Consider the following 19,601-nt stretch of genomic DNA (forward strand, 5'->3'; position numbering starts at 1 on the left):
TAAGTGCATTTCATCATAATATCTAGGCAAACTAAACGGCCAGCAGTCAGACCTATAGTCTAAATTATTGTAAGATTGAAGGACAGATAAAAAAGTCAGAAAGAAAGAAAGAGCAGCTTTAAGTTCTTCTGTTTGTTGTTGGAAACTCATAGAGGACCAGGAGACTCGGATAAAGCTTCAGCAGGATTCTTTATTGTAGAAGACCAGCAGAATCAGTCTACACATCAGAACATGCTGTCTCACACTGCAGCCATCAAGTCTAACTTAGGGAGGCATACATTGTATTTTATAGGCATTCAGTGCACAGTCCTTCCATGTGGTAACAAAGTGTTCAGATGAACCTTAAACAAAGAATGCAGTTGAGCCTGCCACAGACTGGGGTTTATCCAGCCCTAATCCAATCAGCATAACTATATCACTCAGGCGACTTCATTTTCATAGAAATAAGGAAGGGTCCACACCTATGGCAATGCATTTACATTTGACTCAGACATTGACTGAATCATGAACAATGGCCACCAATTCACAGAATGGGGCTGGGGCACCTAGAGCCATCACAGACTAAAGGTGATAGCCTTAGTTAGCAAGAGAAACAAGTTTTAATTCACATACACTCTTGTTGACAAACAGGATGCAGCCATGTGAAGATGATCTCACAGAATCACGATACCAAATACCTTGAAAGCCCAATACAATGTGCACCATTTCAGTTTTTCATGTGATGTTATATGTAAGACAGTAGACCACCTGATCTGATTCACCTTTTTCAGCCCTGCCCTTTTCCACGCTCTGCTCTTCCAAATTTTGTCCGAAACATCCTGTTTGTATTGAAGCTACTAAGATGAGTCTATCAAAATGGATTACGTGTGGGAGCACAGAGAGTATTTTTGTACTGTCCTTTTTAAAATTAATTTGTCGCCATAAATTCATAGCAGAGTTCATAAATAATTTTTTCATGGATGAGTTTGTTCTAAGGTGATGCACTGCGCCTGTATACCGTTAACCGGCTGCGTTTGGTTATGTCATGGATGCGTTGGGCCTGTATACCGTTTACCGGCTGAGTTTGGTTAAGTCATGGACACTTGGGATGTTACAGCATACCTGGTTGAAAAAGTCACCGCTCGCAACTGGTCACTGGTCCTATTTGTCCGCTAGTGCATTACATAAGACCAGGAGAGTGAGGTTTACACAATGCACAGCTATAACATACCAGCTGGCTACTGTTACACAAGCACATGTTTACATAGAAAAAAAAATAAAAACAGCGCAGACGCACGCAAAAATGCGTTTGGTGTGAATGGCACCTGAGAAAGTCTATGCAAACAGTAGACAGCAAGGCAGCTCACTAGGTTTTTGGAACAAGGCCAATATATAGCACATATAGGACTAGTGTTGTCCTCAGATGGCACGTCCACAGACCGCCCACAGTCCGTGCTCTAACATCTGATGCACATAGCACACAAAACTGGAAAATGCTTTCTGAATTTAATCAGTCCAAATCTGATTGGCTAGTATGATGGAACTTCCGCAAGCAGAAGCACACAGGACTTTTTATCAGTCTGCATGGAAACAGTGTCATGTTCACAAGGTAAGTGCTTCTGAGGACAAAATATTACCAGATTTGCCCAAGTTTCCAAGTTAGTGACATCAAGTCTTTTAAATATATTGAATTTCGTTTAAGGGAATGTTGCTGAAAGTAAAGCGGAAATCTACGAGCAGAGTTGCATATTCTACTTTGTTTACATAGTTATGTCTGTGAAATTCTCTGTGAGGAGGTTTTCTGTGCTGTCGTTCACTGAGATTGCCGTGATATTATATAAATGATTTCTTTCCCCATGTCTGTCTTTTATCATGGTATCATATATCTCCGATAACCCCACCCCTAAACCATACATAATGGCAAAGCCAATTGTGATTGATCGCTTTTCATGTCAGTTAGACAGTTTTTCCTGTCTAATTTCGGCAGTTCTTGGACAATCTAAGCTGCTATACGGTCCAGACCTTCGCCATTTTAGTCAAAGATCTGGCTATGTGAGACTAATATAGGACTAGAAGAACCTTATAGAAACAAGATGTTTCTGCATGTGTGTTGCAGAAACACACATGCTTGTTCTAGTCGAATAACCTATCCTACACCTACCATTTCTCAAGTGCATTGCCATTAGTAGTTGTTGACCCAGCTCATTTGAGCTGATTAAGAGAGAGAGAGTTGTGTGGTGAAAATCTGAAAGTCATGTCTGAGAGGAAGGAGTGAAGGAAGAGGAGAGATATAAGCAGTACCACTTCAACAAAGCTATCTATGCTGCAAGTGCGCAACGTGAAGTTTGGCTGCAGAAAATATGGATTAGAGGAGAAAAACTGGAAGAGAGAGAGAGAGAGAGAAAGCAATGAAAATATCACTTTGCTGTACGCAGATCTGACCATAAGTGTCTGTGCTTTAATGGCTGGTCTCCCCTGCATTTTTTATGGCTCATGACATGCTGTGAATGTCATCAGTTTCCCTCTTTCCTCCCTCACACCTTTTGACTCCACACATATACACACAGAAGCACACACCCCTTGCTTAATCGAAAGATGTGCCGTAGCACAGTGGAGTGTGTGACTTTTCTCCCTGCTAGTGTTGACACGTCGCTAAGACTCTCATTCCCTTTATTAAAATTGAGCACAAAAATTACCAGCAATTAGTGTTGCTGTGACAACGGTGAGCTCATTTTCTTTTCTTTCTCAAGTCTTTTGCTGAACTTGGCTCTCAAAACCAAACTTATTTCAAAGAATTACATTTCAGACAAATAAGTTGCATTTTCTGTACTTAAATTCCTGTTGCTTACTATTTTGAGCATTGCAGGAAGCTTGTGTAATAGTAACTCAACTGAAGATAATGCCAATGGCAAATGGCTTCTTAATGTATCCTCCTTGCTGTGATTATGCCATGCAATCATGGCTCATAAAAGAGAACATTTATCCCCATTATTAGCTATTATAGGAACTTCAAAAACAAGAACTCATGGAAGCAAAACTTTGTCATGATGCATTGAAAGGCCTAATATATAGAAGTTTAAATTAACATGAAATCAAAATGGACTCCATTTACTTTGTTAATACATGTTCCTCATCTTATTAATGACTCACCAGTTCCTTTTATTACAAAGACACACACACACACAAACATTGTCTTTGCAATCTTTCTTTTAAAATGTAATGGATCAGCCTCTGAAATGACATTCCTTTTAGGCTGGTGCAAAACACACACAAGGGAAATCGACATGTGGCTTCCGATTCACCCTGATTAAGCTGAAATACTGACAAGCGCAATTCCCATCAGACATTTTTGCACCAACTCAAACATTTCCCTCTATTGCTATCTGAGACATGGGTTCTGGTTCCATGGGAACTATGAGGTATTTGCATTAACATAATGGTAAGCGCGATTCAGAGGTTGCATTTTCACTCTAAAAATACATTTTTACTTCACTAACTGTTAGGTTTAGGGTTGGGTTTGGGTTAGGGCCATGATACTCATCTATTTGGTGGCCCACGTGATGTTGTCATCACATAAAATCATTGAATGTGTATTAATTTTTAGGTGTCAATTTTTTAGCGCATTTACGGCAATTCTCAGTATTGATAAACTGCTGAACTGTTATAGAGAAAAAGAAATGGCAAACGCATACAAATAACGAATTAAACTACAAATCCGCTAATATAAATCTGATTATAAGCCACTTTATATAACATGAGTGCAGGGTCAGTCTGCACGTGCCCATTGATAACAGTTTGTACTAGGGATGGGCGGGTCGATCCTAAAGTGTCGATACCACCGATACTGATGTTGTATCAAAAATATCGATCCTCACATAAAAATATAGATTCTAAATGTATTTATTTTAAACTAGGGATATTATTATTTGGTTACCATGAACATGAACAATAATCATAAGCTTCAAAGCGAAATAAAAGGATTAGGCTATATTAGCAAATACTTGTGCAGGATTTACATTTTGTTTTTTTACATTTGGCAGACACTTTTATCCAAAGCACCTTATAGTGTACTTATTATAGGGACAATACCCCCAGAGCAACCTGGAGTTAAGTGCCTTGCTCAAGGACACAATGGTGGTGGCTGTGGGGATTGAACCAGTATCCATCAGCTTACCAGTTATGTGCTTTAGCCCACTACGCCACCACCACTCCGGATGGGAACTATTTCTTCTTCCACTCATCTTAACATACATGCTGAAAGACACCATCACAAGGCTCGTTCAAACAAGAGGGATCAATGTCTTGTAGAGGTAATGATAGAAAATCGGACAAACAGCTTCTAGAGAGTAATGTGGTCTAGGGCAGTGGTTCCCAAAGTGTTAGGTGCGCCTCTGGGCACTGCAGGGGAGGTGCAGGGAGACGGTGGGATTGAAAGAGAAGTCCTTCAAAAATTGGTGTATAATAATAATAATAATAATAATTATTATTATTATTATTAAGCTAAACTTTTGAAACATGCTTCCAATCCAATTGAGTGTCCATTGTACAAAGGTAATCTGGGCCCACTGACTATATATTGCTCTGGGCCCCTTTCCTATAAAAGAATACTGTTTAGAATTTGTTGTGAGGCCCCCTTGACCTTTGGGCCCCTACAATCGTTACCACCTTTCACCCCACTAGCCAAGACCCTGGCTGGACTGTTGAGTCTGTAGAGGACAGAGACTCTCAGTGAATAGAGATGGCTGTTATGCCAGTTTGTTTTCTTGTTGTACATTATAAATGATTAAATCCACTATTAAATCCTCTGCTTTTGTGAGAACAGTGTTTTTCCTGCATTGAAAATTTGCAGCAGCCAAAATTTCAAATTCGTCTTGCTTTTTCCATTATAAGGGCTAACTATGCTTCTCATCTGGAACGTGGATGAGCACGGGGTGCTTAAAGACTGGTTTTGCGTGAGTGTTGTGGGATCCACCGAGAATCACACACGAGACGCTCTGTTCAATCCTACTATATCACTGGAGCACACAGGTGCAGGTGCAGGTGCAGGTGCAGGTGCGTGCGACGTCAACCAGGCTTCCCTTGATATTTGAGCTCCGGTGACAGGATAGCGCAGAGCGGATCACATGACTTTCTCATTAAACTGGGCTTCTCTCAATATCGTGGCGCAGACGACAAAACTTATGTGACCCATTTGAATTCTTCACTAAAATTTTCTATTTTAAAGCGCTATGGAGCAATTCAACCATTTCAAATGGCTACAGCACTGAAATTCTAAACAGCTCTGACAAGGGTAAGGGAAAACACCTGCTCTTCACCAGCATCAATTACAAGACTTTTCACATCTACTAATCAACAACACCCTTACTAATATTTATCACAGTAAACTGTAACAGAATTTTTCATTACAACTGTGGACATTGTATTTAAAAAGTTCAGGCTATTATTTGTAACAATTAAACAGATTATTTTTTAAGAAAGACTAACTACCTAACTAACCACTGTAATGAGGAGCCATCCATGGTCTTTCTTGTGGTTATGGCATTACAATTGCAACTGTTAAATGATGAAAGAACTATGGTAAACAAAAGGGCATGTACAATGTAGAATAAAAGTCTGAACCTTTATAAATTATTAACAAACGCATGTGTACTATTTTAATACATTTCCTGTTCTGATTATGTTTGAGATTAGGAAACAAACTGGCTTGGTTTGGTGTCAGATATTCCTATAATCGAACTGATTCCCAAATCATTAAGAGTCTGGTAAAAGGAAAACAATATCTGATTTGGAGTAGGAAACAAACATTTCCTCTATAGAAGTACAGTTCCCAAATCAGTAAAGTGATTTACTCATGAATATTATAACTTGGCCTATAGAAATAAGATGTTAAGTTAGTTTGATTTCCCACAGCACCTTGAAGTACAAAAACTCTGTGGAATTCAGAGGTTTCTAGATGCACAGATGATCAAATAAATCATATTCATTGCAAACATGAAATGCAACTACATATCTGAAATTTTAATTGCAGTTACATAAAAAAAAAAAAAATAATAAAAAAAAATGCATCACTCATGTGATGACCATGCATGTCAGCCACTACCGAAGACCATTTTGACCCATGAAAAACCCAGGAGAAGCGTTCTTAATGTGCAGAACATTTTTAACTATTTCAAAATCAGTTATTAGTAATTAGTTACAATTTCATTTGAACAAAATGACATCAACTTTAGTTTTATCTTTTGTATTCTTGTTTACAGAGACAATAAATAGCTTTTTGTATGACTATGCAACAATTACAACTAATTTTACTATGAAAGGTGCGAATGGATTTTAACTGCACGTTATTGCACCCCTGCTAGTTTTGTTTGCCTTTTACTGCTGTCGGTGGTGCCGTTTTCTCATGATATTAAATCATTTCAATAAAGTCTTTCATAAATTCACAGTATGCCCACCTCAGTATGACACTACTACACCACTGCTCCTGGAGTAAATTCATTCTAAAATAACAACATATCTAAAGGTGACATTTCTTATAATTGTGTGTAATTGTTGTTAATAAGTAATTTAAAAAATAGTTAACCATGGTTTTACTAAAGTAATATTGTAGTAACCACTTATTATGCATTACACAAGTGGCGCAGGCCCTATGTATATATATAGTATATGATCGCACCTACTCTTATACATGTTATGAAATAATGATGTCATCAGAAATAAGACCACATCTTTATACTGGATAACAATTAATATTAGGTCACAAACTCAGAAAATAGCTCTAACCCTGTGAAGAACAGCTTAAACCAGCTCAGATCTTAATTTGCCTCTAAATTTGGCTGGTCTAGTTTAATCAGTATATATATATATATATATATATATATATATATATATATATATATATATATATATATATATATATATATATATATATTTTTTTTTTTTTTTTTTTTTTTTCGGAGAACTGCGAAGATACATCATAGATTTACAATTTATTTTCAACACTATTATAACAATTTAAATTGTATAAAAAATGATAACTTGTGTGCATCGACTTATGAGCCCTTTACTTGCTCCATACCCCCCGCTACAGAAAGCCTGGAGGCTCAAAATTTCCCATTTGATTTTAAAAGACAAAATGCCACCGCCAGCCTCAAGGGAAATTTATGTATCATAAACTATCGTGAACTGATCTTTCTCTCTCTAACCAAGCAGTTCAAGGTAACAGTGTGAGACTAATTGTCTTACTTTAGACCCAATAGGAACTGCATTGAGGAAACTGAACTACAGCACAACACGGTAAAGGTCATGCAGTTGATGCAGCATGAGCTAAGATCAGAGAGTTTGACAGACACGATTCTTTTTAATTTTTAATTAAATGTCAATTCTTTTTATCAGATTGTAATAACCAAAGATTAGTCCCTCTATGTCATTATTAGTAATGATTGAGAGTGAAAACATTTTTCTCAAACAAACATGACTCCCATCACAGATTGCACACGTACATGTCCAAGATGTCAAATCAAATCCCTTTATTGTCACTCAACAGAGGGATTTGATTTGATGTCTGTTTGGTGGCGTTTAATCTGGAAAGCATTTCACATTCTTATTAACATCTGATAGACATCTTAAAAGAGCAGATTTACATACATTATAAATAATACACGTTTTAAAGACATCTGCTGAATGTCCTTTTAACATCTAGCGGGAAACAACTTACAGGCGTATTGTAGATGAGCAAACAATCTAAAAAATGTGTCTGCCAGATGTAGACACGAATCATAGAGACATCTGGTTGATGTATGTCCAGGGTTGGGAGGGTTACTTTTGAAATGTATTCCACTACAGATTACAGAATATATGCTGTAAAATGTAATTTGTAATGTATTCCGTTAGATTATTCAAGGTCAGTAATGTATTCTAAATACTTTGGATTACTTCTTCAGCACTGGTAGATTTTTTCACTTGTTTTGAATATAAAAACTCTGCCAGTACAGTAAGACAAAATACACGTTAAAAATACATTCTCTGAAAAACCTAAATATTTTATGCAGTGTTGTTTCTAAAACAAGATAAATCAAATTGAACTTGTTTTAATGATTTTTAGATATTTTTACAGGAAAACAATACAAAAATTATTATCAAGAATATGATTTTTGCCCTAATATCAAAGGTCTTACTAGAAAAAAGAAATTATAATCCAACGTGAACTTTCTTGAATCGCATCATTTATATGTATAAATGTTTTCCATCTGAAAGGACTAAATATTAAATGAAACAAATGACAATACAATGCAAAGTAATCTCTTCAGTAATCAAAATACTTTTTGAATGTAACTGTATTCTAATTACCAATTATTTAAATTGTAACTGTAGTGGAAAACAGTTACTTATATTTCGTATTTTAAATACGTAATCCCATTACATGTATTCCGTTACTCCCCAACCCTGTGTATGTACGCTATCAGGGATCATTTGGGACAAATGCTCTATCTGACATTTATTTTGTATATTTTATGTATTGGAGAGTTTGGGGCTAGTTGTTTTACTTTTTACTGTAGTGAAGGATAGGTTTAATTTTGAAAGTCAATTTCTGTATAGACAAATACCTTAGAGTCGTGGCTACAAAAACTATTGAATACTTGCAACCTTAATACCCGGATATACACTAGTTAACAATAAAACTGACAATAGCTCAGCTAATTTTTACAATATTGTAGCTTTTTCAGTAACAAGATACATTTTCCTGTAAGTAGCGCTGTAGTGCAAACAAACACTTAATTTTTTAGTATTGCAAACGTAGCAATGGAGGGAGTAATCGGTGAATCAGTTCTTTTGGACAGTTCTAAAATGAACCGGTTAAAATAAACGATTCCGTTATATATAGCGTTTGGAAGCCCAATTCATATTAGTGAGGGTTAGGGTTAGGTTAGTTGGTTCTTTTGGACGGTTCATGTAAATGAACCAGTTCACATAAATTATTCACTGATTCACATGAGCACTATGCAGCCTTAAAGGAATAGTTCACCCCAAAATGATAATTCTCTCATCATTTACTCACCCTTATGCAGTCTTAAACTCGTATGACTTTCTTTCTGCTATGGAACACACACAAAGATATTTTGATGGAGATTTGATGTGAATATATTCATACAACACAAGTCCATGGGGTCCAACAATTCCAAGCTCCAAAAAGGGCATAAAGGTAATCCATACAACTCAATGTGGTTTAATCCATGTCTTATGAAACAATATGATCGGTTTTAGGTGAGAACAGACCAAAATGTAACTCCTTTTTCACTATAAATCTTGACATCTTCAGTCTCCTAGGCATGGTCATTATTTGAAACTCGATTACACTTTCTGCGATTCGACCTTTATTGTAGTTGATCCTTGCCGTAATGTATGACAGTGTATTTTGTGTTGATTTGTTTAGCCTACAACTATTTCAAAAATATAATGATATTACAATTTTAGTTTGAAGAATAAAATTCACAAAATTGATCTAAGATGACCTAAGATGTTTGAACTATAAGCAACCTGAAAAGAGCTTGTTTGTCCCAAAGACAAAAAAAAAGAATGACATTGCTAAGATAGTCAAAGGATTCTTTAAAAAAAAAAAAAAAAAAAAAAAAATTATATAGTTTTCTAAACAAACACGCAGGGTTGACTTCATGGAAAAAAATGGGGGTGTTATTTCTCACCTTTTGATTCTTTTAAGGCAAAGTGTTGCATTTCTCCATCACCAAATGGATGGAATTGTAAAAAAATAATGACTGTTTTCAAACAGGTTTCCCAATCATCTCCCCCCCCCCCAACTTATAATGTCTTTGACAATGTGGGTGCCCCCTGGCAGATCGGGGCCATAAGCAACTTGCTTAGTTTGCCTATAGGAATTATCAGCACTGGATGAGTTGAGCAAATCTTGTTGTGTCAAGCTGGTTGGGCTGTGAAAACAAACAAAGCAATGTTTTGATAGCACCACAGAGTCATAATGTTAAAAAATATCTTAATTATAGCTTTCTCTGCAAAAATGACAAACTTGACTTTTCTTTAGCTTATAATAATTGTGTAAAGTGGTGGTACGAGCACTCAATGTTCAGGTTTAGCTTTGGTACTGGGAGTGCTTTTGCTTTACTTTTAGAACTTTTTCCTTATAAGGCCAGGGGGGAAATCACAGTCTAGATAGAAAGTATTACTGAACTGAAAAGATTCATCTGTCCATCTTTTTTTCATGCCACTCTGTTCTTTTGTTGCTTTTTTCTTTTTCTAATGAAAATCCAAGTTGTACTGAACAGACCCCTATATACCCCAAGAGACACATTTAGCTTTTAGTAGCAGCACTTTTTTTTATATACTTTTCTAATGTTTTTAGCTGAGGGCGAGTTACAATAGAATCCTGTTGAGTGAATTGACTTCACAGTATGTAAGAGGTTGATCAGCTGCCTGCTTTGGCCCCTTCTACCTTCACTGTGTGGGAGGCTTTACTGTATGTTCTCCTGCTCCTGGGGCCATTCTCCCAGAATATATATTTTTAAAAGCTTATTGGCCCTCTGCACCAGAATAAAAGACAGACAATTAGTTTCATTTGTTTGAATGTATAGTTTGGTGAATTAAAGCATCTTAGGGAAAGGGAGAGAGAGAGAGAGAGAGAGAGAGAGAGAGAGAGAGAGAGAGAGAGAGAGAGAGAGAGAGAGAAATCACTAATGGATGCATTGTGTAAAACATGGACAATAAATCTAAGAGTATTTTCATGGTCACCTGCAAAGAAGTCACTTTGCATGCTTTTGGAAATAGTAAAAAATCTAAATTAAGGTGCAAATGTCCAAAATTAAATAAGTAAAAAATCTATGATTGTTAAATGCTTCAATGTTAAAAGCAGTAAGGTAATTCGATTGGTCAGCTGTTCTTGATCAACTGTGTCCTTATGTCTCTTTATTTCTTTTATTTCCTATTTCCAATGAAGTGTGTTTTTATTTAAGGCTGTTGTCAGCTACAGCCACACTGTTCACTCTGTAACTGGTTGGAGAACCACACTTGAAACAGTGGTGAACCCCTTCTGCCCACAGTCTCCCCCTTGCACAACCTGGGCTGGGCATCCCCACACACATACTGTACATGAAACAGTCAGGAACATTTCTTAATACACAACATTACAACCCAGTAAAATACACAACACAACACAAATTTATCTTAACAGTTAGATTATAACAATAAACAAAATTTCAACACACCTCAGTACTGCATGTATGCAGTTACATCGATGACTATGAAGGTAAGAAAAAATAACTGTAGAAATATACATAAGAAACAAAAGTAGCTCATCATAGTTTCTGTGAAATGAATAAACAATGCTAGGCTTGGATACAGATTCGGTAAGCTATGCAATTTGAAGTTGGATATAAACTGCAGGGAAAATAATACCATAGAAATCCTCTGCTGGACAACAACCAACACTTATAAAGTTGCAATTTCTGTTAAAGGGTTAGTTCACACAAAATTAAAATTCTCTCATCATTTACTCACCCTCATGCCATTCCAGATGTGTATGACTTTCTGTCTTCTGCAGAACACACACACACACACACACACACACACACACACACACACACACACACACACACACACACACACACACACAAAGATTATTAGAAGAATATCTCAGCTCTGTAGTTCCATACAATGCAAGTGAATGGTGACCAGACCTTTCAAGCTCCAAAAAAGAGAAAATAAACATAAACGTAAGACTCCAGTATTTAATCAATGTCTTCTGAAGCGATCCAGTTGGTTTTGGGTGAGAACAGAGCAAAATATAACTCAATTTTCACTCTTAATCTTGACATCAGCAGTGTCCTTGGCAATCATGATTTCTAGCTTGATTACACTTCATAGAGTGCAATCTAGCGCTCTGCGCATGCGTGAAGCACTAGGAAGTGTAATCAAGCTTGAAATCATGATCGTGCCTATAGACTGCAATGGCAATATGTTTACTTTTTGGAGCTTCATTTTTGGGTTAACTATCCCTTTCAACGCCTTACTACTGATTACACATGTGCAACTATAAACACTTTTTGGTAACACTTTACAATAAGGTTCAATACGTAAACATTAATGCATTCGGTATAATAACTAACAATGAAAAAAAATGTATACAGTAGCATTAATCTAGGTTAATGTTTCATTTAAATGTGCTATTGCTCATTTTTAATTAATGTTCGTTCATAATATATTGTCTAATGATAATGTGTACAACTTGAAATGTAAAAAATGTATATATAGAAATGAACATTAACCAAGATTAATAAATGCTGTAAAAGTATTGTTTCTTGTTATTTTATGTTAGCTAATTAATTTACTAATGTTCACGGACATGTATAGAGACTTACTGTAAGGTGTTACCCACAATTTGAACACTGTTAACTTCATACCATTGGTCAACTCATCGCTGCTGGCAGAGGCAATGTAACAATGTAAAGCATAAATAAAAAGAGGATGTTATCTCCTGACACTGATACCAGTCTCTTTTCTTTCTTTACTTGTAAACACGCTCATGCTGGTTTCAGCGAAGTCTTTAATAAGTCTCCTCTCGAAGTTTCCCCCTCACATCAACAATAAAGCCCTGATCACAGGTCGATCACAGTGTGATCTCACATCAGTAAGCGCTCATGCTACCGGAAGTAAACATGCCCACACTTGTGTCACGAAAGCTCACAGGTGCTATCTTGTGCACCGAGCCAATAATGTCCTAAAAAGCAAATGTGAGATGATCTTTTTTTATATTTTGAAATGAACAAAATCGACCCTAACCTACCACATCGAAGCCTTATTGATAGTGTCATAAAAGAAAATGTGAGAAGAAAAACACAGCTGCTGAAGCAGCCTCTCGTTCAGCTCACTTGTTGACTTGCATGCTCTGCTGCTCTTGAACCCTGGTCTTTCACATTCAAAGTCTGACACTCTGTCAGTTGCACCATTGCACAAATCAATTATGTTAGAATCAGCTTGGAGTTGGTTATGTAACGTAAACGTTAAAATGTATTGTCTTCTGATCATGCGTTATAATGAATAAAAAGTGTTTTGATCTAATAAGATAGTATTGTGTCGGACACAGTGAAAAATAACTGAATATAACGTGTTAATCTGCCGAGTTACTCGTGATTTGTGAGAATACAACTCGTTGTTGTAGTGCCTCAAGTGTTTATTTCACAAGAAAACCAAGTAGGAATCTTCAAAAGAGGACAGGGTTCTCCAAAAGGGGGTTGCGCCAACTTCAAAAGGGTTAAGATTAGGGAAAGTGTTAGGCTATGGGCACCCTATATCTTTAATGCCGATTTGGAGCTCACACCATTTTTTTGGAGCTATGCCTGCAGCTATACCCTTCTCGAGAAAACTGCAGCAATACATAGAACGAGTTTTTACTATGAGAACAGGTTGCTTATTTCCTATTAAAATGAAAGTTAGTTTTAGAGCTTGTGTAATTGGCTACACTTTATGGTTAGGTTTAGCTTTGGGATTTGGGATAGGGGTTAAACTTAGGAAAAATCGTTAGAACGCTCGTTCAAACCCCTAATGTTTCTCTTACTTCCATGGTACACAACAGTGATTTTTCTTATAAAATCATGGTTAGGTTTAGGGTTTGTTAAGAGGTTAGACTTTATGGTTAGGTTTAGGTTTGGGTTTGAGGTCATATTTAAGAAAAAACGTAGTAGTTCATTGGTTCGTTAATTTTTGTCTTTAAATGTTTTGTTTTTTTCAACAATTTTGCCACCTCATACTATTACAACTTGAGATGAGACCGGGTTGTCTTTTTGAAATGTTTTTCTTCTCAAATCAGTGTCATTTAACAGTGGGTTCCCATTGTGACAACACTGACAGTGCCACACTATAGAAGCGCAAAAGTTCAGCCTGGCTTAAATGAACTGTATCTTTAATCCTGGGCAATAATATTCTAAATGTTCAGTTGCTTCTTTAGACAAAATGTAGCTTTTTAGTCAGGTGTGTGCCTGCAGTGTACATAAACTATACTTACATTATAAGAATAATTTCTCTCCAGAATAAAAAGTGTGACAACTAGCCCAGTCTTTCCTATATAAGTTTCCTGTAGTTTATTATTTTCTTGGAATGAAAAACTGTATTCTCTTTTAAACTCCTCTTTTTTTTTTTTTTTTTTTTTTTTTTGAGTGTGCCTCATTTGATTCTATTCCACACTGCGGTGTGGCTCTCAAGGGAGAAAAATGACCTCAGAAGCGTTCTGCTTGGGAGGGTGTTAAAAAATCCTGTTACTAGAATAGAAAGACTGTTAGCTGGCTCCCAGAAATGTTTGGAAGCTGTGATTTCTGCCAGTAAGGGTGTTGGAGTACAGAATGATGGGATGTCCAAAATCTTTGCACATTTCATGTTCTATTTTTTTTTTTTTTTTTTAAATCCTGTTTAAATTAGAAAAGTAAATAAATGTGCATAACATTTTCAGCAATATTTTACAATTTTGGCTATACAGAGGATGTGCAAAAACATCATCTAATGCTATATTTAAACAATTTAAATGTTTGACTTAAAAATGCAAGCATATTCTCAACTAATTAATACAATGTAAAATACTATTTAATCAATCATTTAATTTACATTTATCCATTGACAGATTAAATCACAAGGCATAGTAATGCTATATGTGTTTAAGATTGAAATAGCTGTAGATATATTGTTCCTCCTACAAACTTTCCCATATAACTTTGTTTTAATGAACTGATCCACAAAGAGTGTGCTTTGCTGAAGGATTATTTCTCTGCAAGATTTCTCTGATGGACAGAGAGCTATTGGAGACTCAGTACAGATGATAAGTGATAACTGTAGCAGACAGCACATCATTAACATAACACGTGAAGATTTGGTTCAAACCATTTGAATGATTCCTTTCAATCCAATTGATTTTTGATTTATATCTGCATTTGAATTACAAATATGGCTGGGGATAAACAAACAAGCGAGACACAAAAATGAAAAGAAAGAAGAAAGTCAGAGATGGCAAGGGGTCGAATTTGTGATGATATATTATTTTCATGTTGTTTGTCCATCAAACCCACTCTGGGCTATTAAACAAAGCAAGCAACAAGCAAAGAGACAGTGTTAGTTTAAATGGTTGTCATTTATAGAGAGGAGTGCACGTGGAAGGGTGTTTTACCTGTCGGGTTCCATACAGTAAGTGACGAGATTTGCGGCAGCGTGCAGACACTTTAATAACAGTCTGACGTTCGAAAAAAAAAAGGATATTTAAAGTTATTTTCTAAAGGACAGAAGACATTTCAGTTTTAATGGTTTAGCATGAAAGAACAGTGGTCACTGCTCATGGATACATGATGATGCATTGATATGAGTGGAGATTAGAAACCTGAGATGTGTAGTCAGACATGAATAAAATTATTGTTTTTCTGTGTGGATGTTATTTAATATGACATGTTTTGCCAAGCAAGATGGCATTCTATACCCAAATAATCATGGCCGTGGCATTGACTTTTAAAAAAAAATAAAATAAATGGAGATGTACAAATTATGGTTTCATGATAACAAATATGGTCCTCTGTGAAGTACAATATTGAATACAATTATTCTTTGTACATTAAATTGATCTGTCAGTGCCCTCCAATTCTATTTATTCCTCAAAGAGTTCAGCCAACCCATGATGTAATTGAGTAGGACATGACCGCGTTCTTCCACACTAAAATCAATGGCATGATCAGGACAGAAGCTGATAGAGAGCCAGCTGGTTTTGTTTACTTGTTTAATTGGGGAAAAAAAAAAAATCTTTATTTCCTCTTTGATTACCCAGCAAGTTTGAGAGAAATGTCAAATAGAATAAAAGGTGACCTTTGTGTGTGCAAGGAAGGGATAGTGAAAAGCAGGGCTGGGCAAAACTTTGAATTTAAGAACTGGCTCTGTCAGTTCATCAGACTTTGGATTAAATTGGCCACACTCCACAGGATGCTGAATTTGAATTTGAATTGGAATGACAGAAAGTTATTAAATTGCAATTCATAGAAAGTTCAGAATGTTTTGTGACAAAACCAGACTGACCACACTGTAAAATCAGCAACACTATGTCAAAAATGTTGCTGCTGAAATCGGTCTGTGCTTACCAAAAATCGAATCACTGCCCCCAGTGGACGAAGCAGGAAGTGTTGTTGAACTTGTTTCTGGGTGAAATGTCCACAGAGTGGTGCCAAAAAGTGAGTTGTAGTTGTTAGTTATGTGATACAGTCAACCGGAATGTATATTTATTTAACTCTACCCCGTAATCCAAACCCCAACCTTAAATGTAACTATCAGAGGAGTAAAAAAATTATTTTAGAGCGAAAATACAACTTACGAATTGCACTCACCATTGTTTATGTGAACGCAAATACTTCCTGGTTCTCATGGAACCAAAACCCGTGTCTCGGAGATTGCTCGCACAACATGCTATATATAATGTTAGAGGAATTTATGGAAAAATGTCTGATGAGGGATGGTGCTTGCCAGTCATTTGGCTGAATGCGGTTGATTTCAGTGCACATGAAATTTTTGAAGCATCATGTCGATTTCCTGTGTAATCATGTTGCCAAAACATAACATAGTAATAATAGATAATTACATCATCATTTTTGAAAAATTATGCATATTTATTCCTAATATATAAAATATGTTTTTCCTCAATTTATTAGACATTTCTCTAAACTAATTGCAATACTGTACAAACAATTAACACACACATAAAAGCAGATTTAGATTTGACCATACAGCAACATACATTTTCAGATAACGTTATTAAAATCAATATTGACATCAACATTATAATCTTTTCATTATATAATATATTGAGCTATATGATACTGATATATTAATGTTAATACCACGTGTGTTATATAAAGTATGTTGTATGATAATATGTTCATGGGTAATTTCAAGGGTACTGAAAATGAAATGGATTTGAACCTGGGTCCCCCTGAATGCGTAATGAAAACTCAACCATTAGGTTAACATTTATGAAAAAATAAATATTTGTTATCTTGAGAAATATCTTTAAAAACGTTTTTTAAATTAATGATATGATTGTTCAGTGTGTAAGGAAGTATTTAAATACCTTTTACTTGATGGTACATGACATTTATAAAACCATTATGTGTGTGTGTGTGTGTGTGTATATATATATATATAAATGGTCACCCCTGAATTCAGGAACTGATTTGGAATTTAAAAGGCATTCTCAATTCAATTCTGTATGGTGCACAACCCTGCTGAAAAGCCAATGCATTGCATGTACAAAGAAGAGCCACCCATTCAAATAAACTTACAGCATAATAGATTCTCCGGCCTCCTTCTGTCTATTTCTGTGCCTCTGTCACACTGTCCAAGTAGCTGTGTCAAAAGTCACAGGTGCAAATGGAAAGAGCCACATGCACACATTAGGGCTTCTGTGCTGGCAGCATGTCACTGTGTTTTCTACACTGTCCTCACAGTGCATAACTAATATGTACGTGGTATTTCTGTAGCCAGGAGCTCTTGGGACATTAAAGGGACTTTCAGAAAGGTTGAAGGCCTGAACCTTGGGGCATAGATGTCTTGGTGCTGTAATAGAATTAGCAAGGCGTACACACTCACACACACACACACACACACACACACACACACACACACACACACACACACACACACACACACACACACTTCAGGGTGTGTATGATTGTAATAGCTTGTGTTATCCAAAGCATTGCCTTCAGGGACTCAGAAGAAAGCTTCAAGGACAATTCATCTGCTAATTACGGCCCTGAGATTTGAAATTCTCCAGTGTACTAATACTGAACCAGTGAAAATGAGGCAAAGCACTGGTACTATGACTAGTGACCTCTGATAAGTGAGACTATATGTAATAAATAGGTCTACTGTGTGTGTGTGTGTGTGTGTGTGTGTGTGTGTGTGTGTGTGTTAAACCCACACACACACACACACACACACACACACACACACACACACATAGTATATTAAGCAAATACAATTTCTTATTTTATTCTTTTACTTCTGGGCTTAAATATGGCCCAGACATGTTCTTGACCTGGTTTTTGACATTCACCCATAAAATAGGCTATAATGTATATAATGTGATATAGGCCTATATTAAAGACTGTCATGTCCTCTCTAACATCAGTCTAGCTGAAAATGCTATAGGCAAACTGATTTTTTTTAAAGTTGAACTGACCTTCTCACTTTGTTTATAAATCTCTGGCTGAGATTACCTTTATTTACCCTTAATCTCTGCACTCATCATGCTATATTCATGTTGTTAACCGAGGCCAAGTGAGAGAGCGAGGGGAAAACCGCCTGTCACGGGCCGTCTCGTAAAAGTGACACATCCCTGATTCATATCTGTTCATGTCAGCCTAGAGAGCTTTCAGCAGAAAGAACGCTCAATGTTACCGTGCCGGCGAAGGGAGAAATGTGTGTTGATGGCTTCAAGGCAAAGAAGAGAAAACAGTAAGGAAAGACAGCAAGAAAGAAAACGGCCGGCTAGGTCATACGTTGACCCCACAGTGAGCGATGACTAAAGGCAGCAGACAGCTGAGAGTTAAAGAGACTTTTTCCACAAAGAATAATCCTGCATTACCTGCTTCTAAATCCCTTACTTTATGTTTAAATTAATAAGATGCTTTATATTATATTTGTAACAATATGTTAACAAAATACATTTACATTATCATAATGCAAATATTAAATATGTTAAATGTTATTTATTGTTAGGTTAAATGTAATATGAAATGCTACGCATTTAAAAAAAAAAAATTAAGAGAGAGAGAGAGAGAGAGAGAGAGAGAGAGAGAGAGAGAGAGAGAGAGAGAGAGAGAGAGAGAGGGAGAGGCCTACGCTAGGTAACAAGTAACTCCACTTCGGAGTCAAGGGCCTGTTTTTATAATAACATGCTGACACCAAGTACAAATAGCAATAGATGCTATTTACACTAAATGTTAATAGCAACAACATAAAAAAAAGCATCTTCTTTGCATTAGATGCTATTTGCACTTCTAATTAAATACAAACATACAGTATAGGGGCATTTCTGCAGTGTGTTTATTGCTTATATAAATCCCAGTCCCACAGACACCCTACACCAACTCCTACCCCTAAACCTAACCCTAACAGTGGCGAATTCTCAGGGCCAGCAAAGCCTTCTCTGCTGGCCTAACATGCCAAATAAATAAATAAATATTTTTCATCCTTTCATACTCAATCACCTTTTTGCCTATGTATTTTTAATCGCTCTCCACTCTTCATTAATCTACAAACAAATAGAGAAAAATGAAAAGTTTATCCAGGCAGAATTTATTCCTTGATGCTTACAAGCAAAGTGTGACAACTGTTTCACAAATCACATGCCCGAAGCCGAAAGAGCATGTGAGTCTGAGCTCCACCCCGTCAGGCCTTCAGAATTTCCACAGAATCCCTCAACAGTGCAAATGAATGGGCAACTAAAGTCAGATTCATCAGCAAATCAGATTGATTTACAGGTGCATCTCAATAAATTAGAATGCCTTGGAAAAGTTCATTTATTTCAGTAATTCAACTCAAATTGTGAAACTCATGTATTAAATAAATTCAATGCACAC

This window comes from Myxocyprinus asiaticus, chromosome 3 (assembly GCF_019703515.2).
Source record: "Myxocyprinus asiaticus isolate MX2 ecotype Aquarium Trade chromosome 3, UBuf_Myxa_2, whole genome shotgun sequence".
NCBI classification, from domain to species: domain Eukaryota; kingdom Metazoa; phylum Chordata; class Actinopteri; order Cypriniformes; family Catostomidae; genus Myxocyprinus; species Myxocyprinus asiaticus.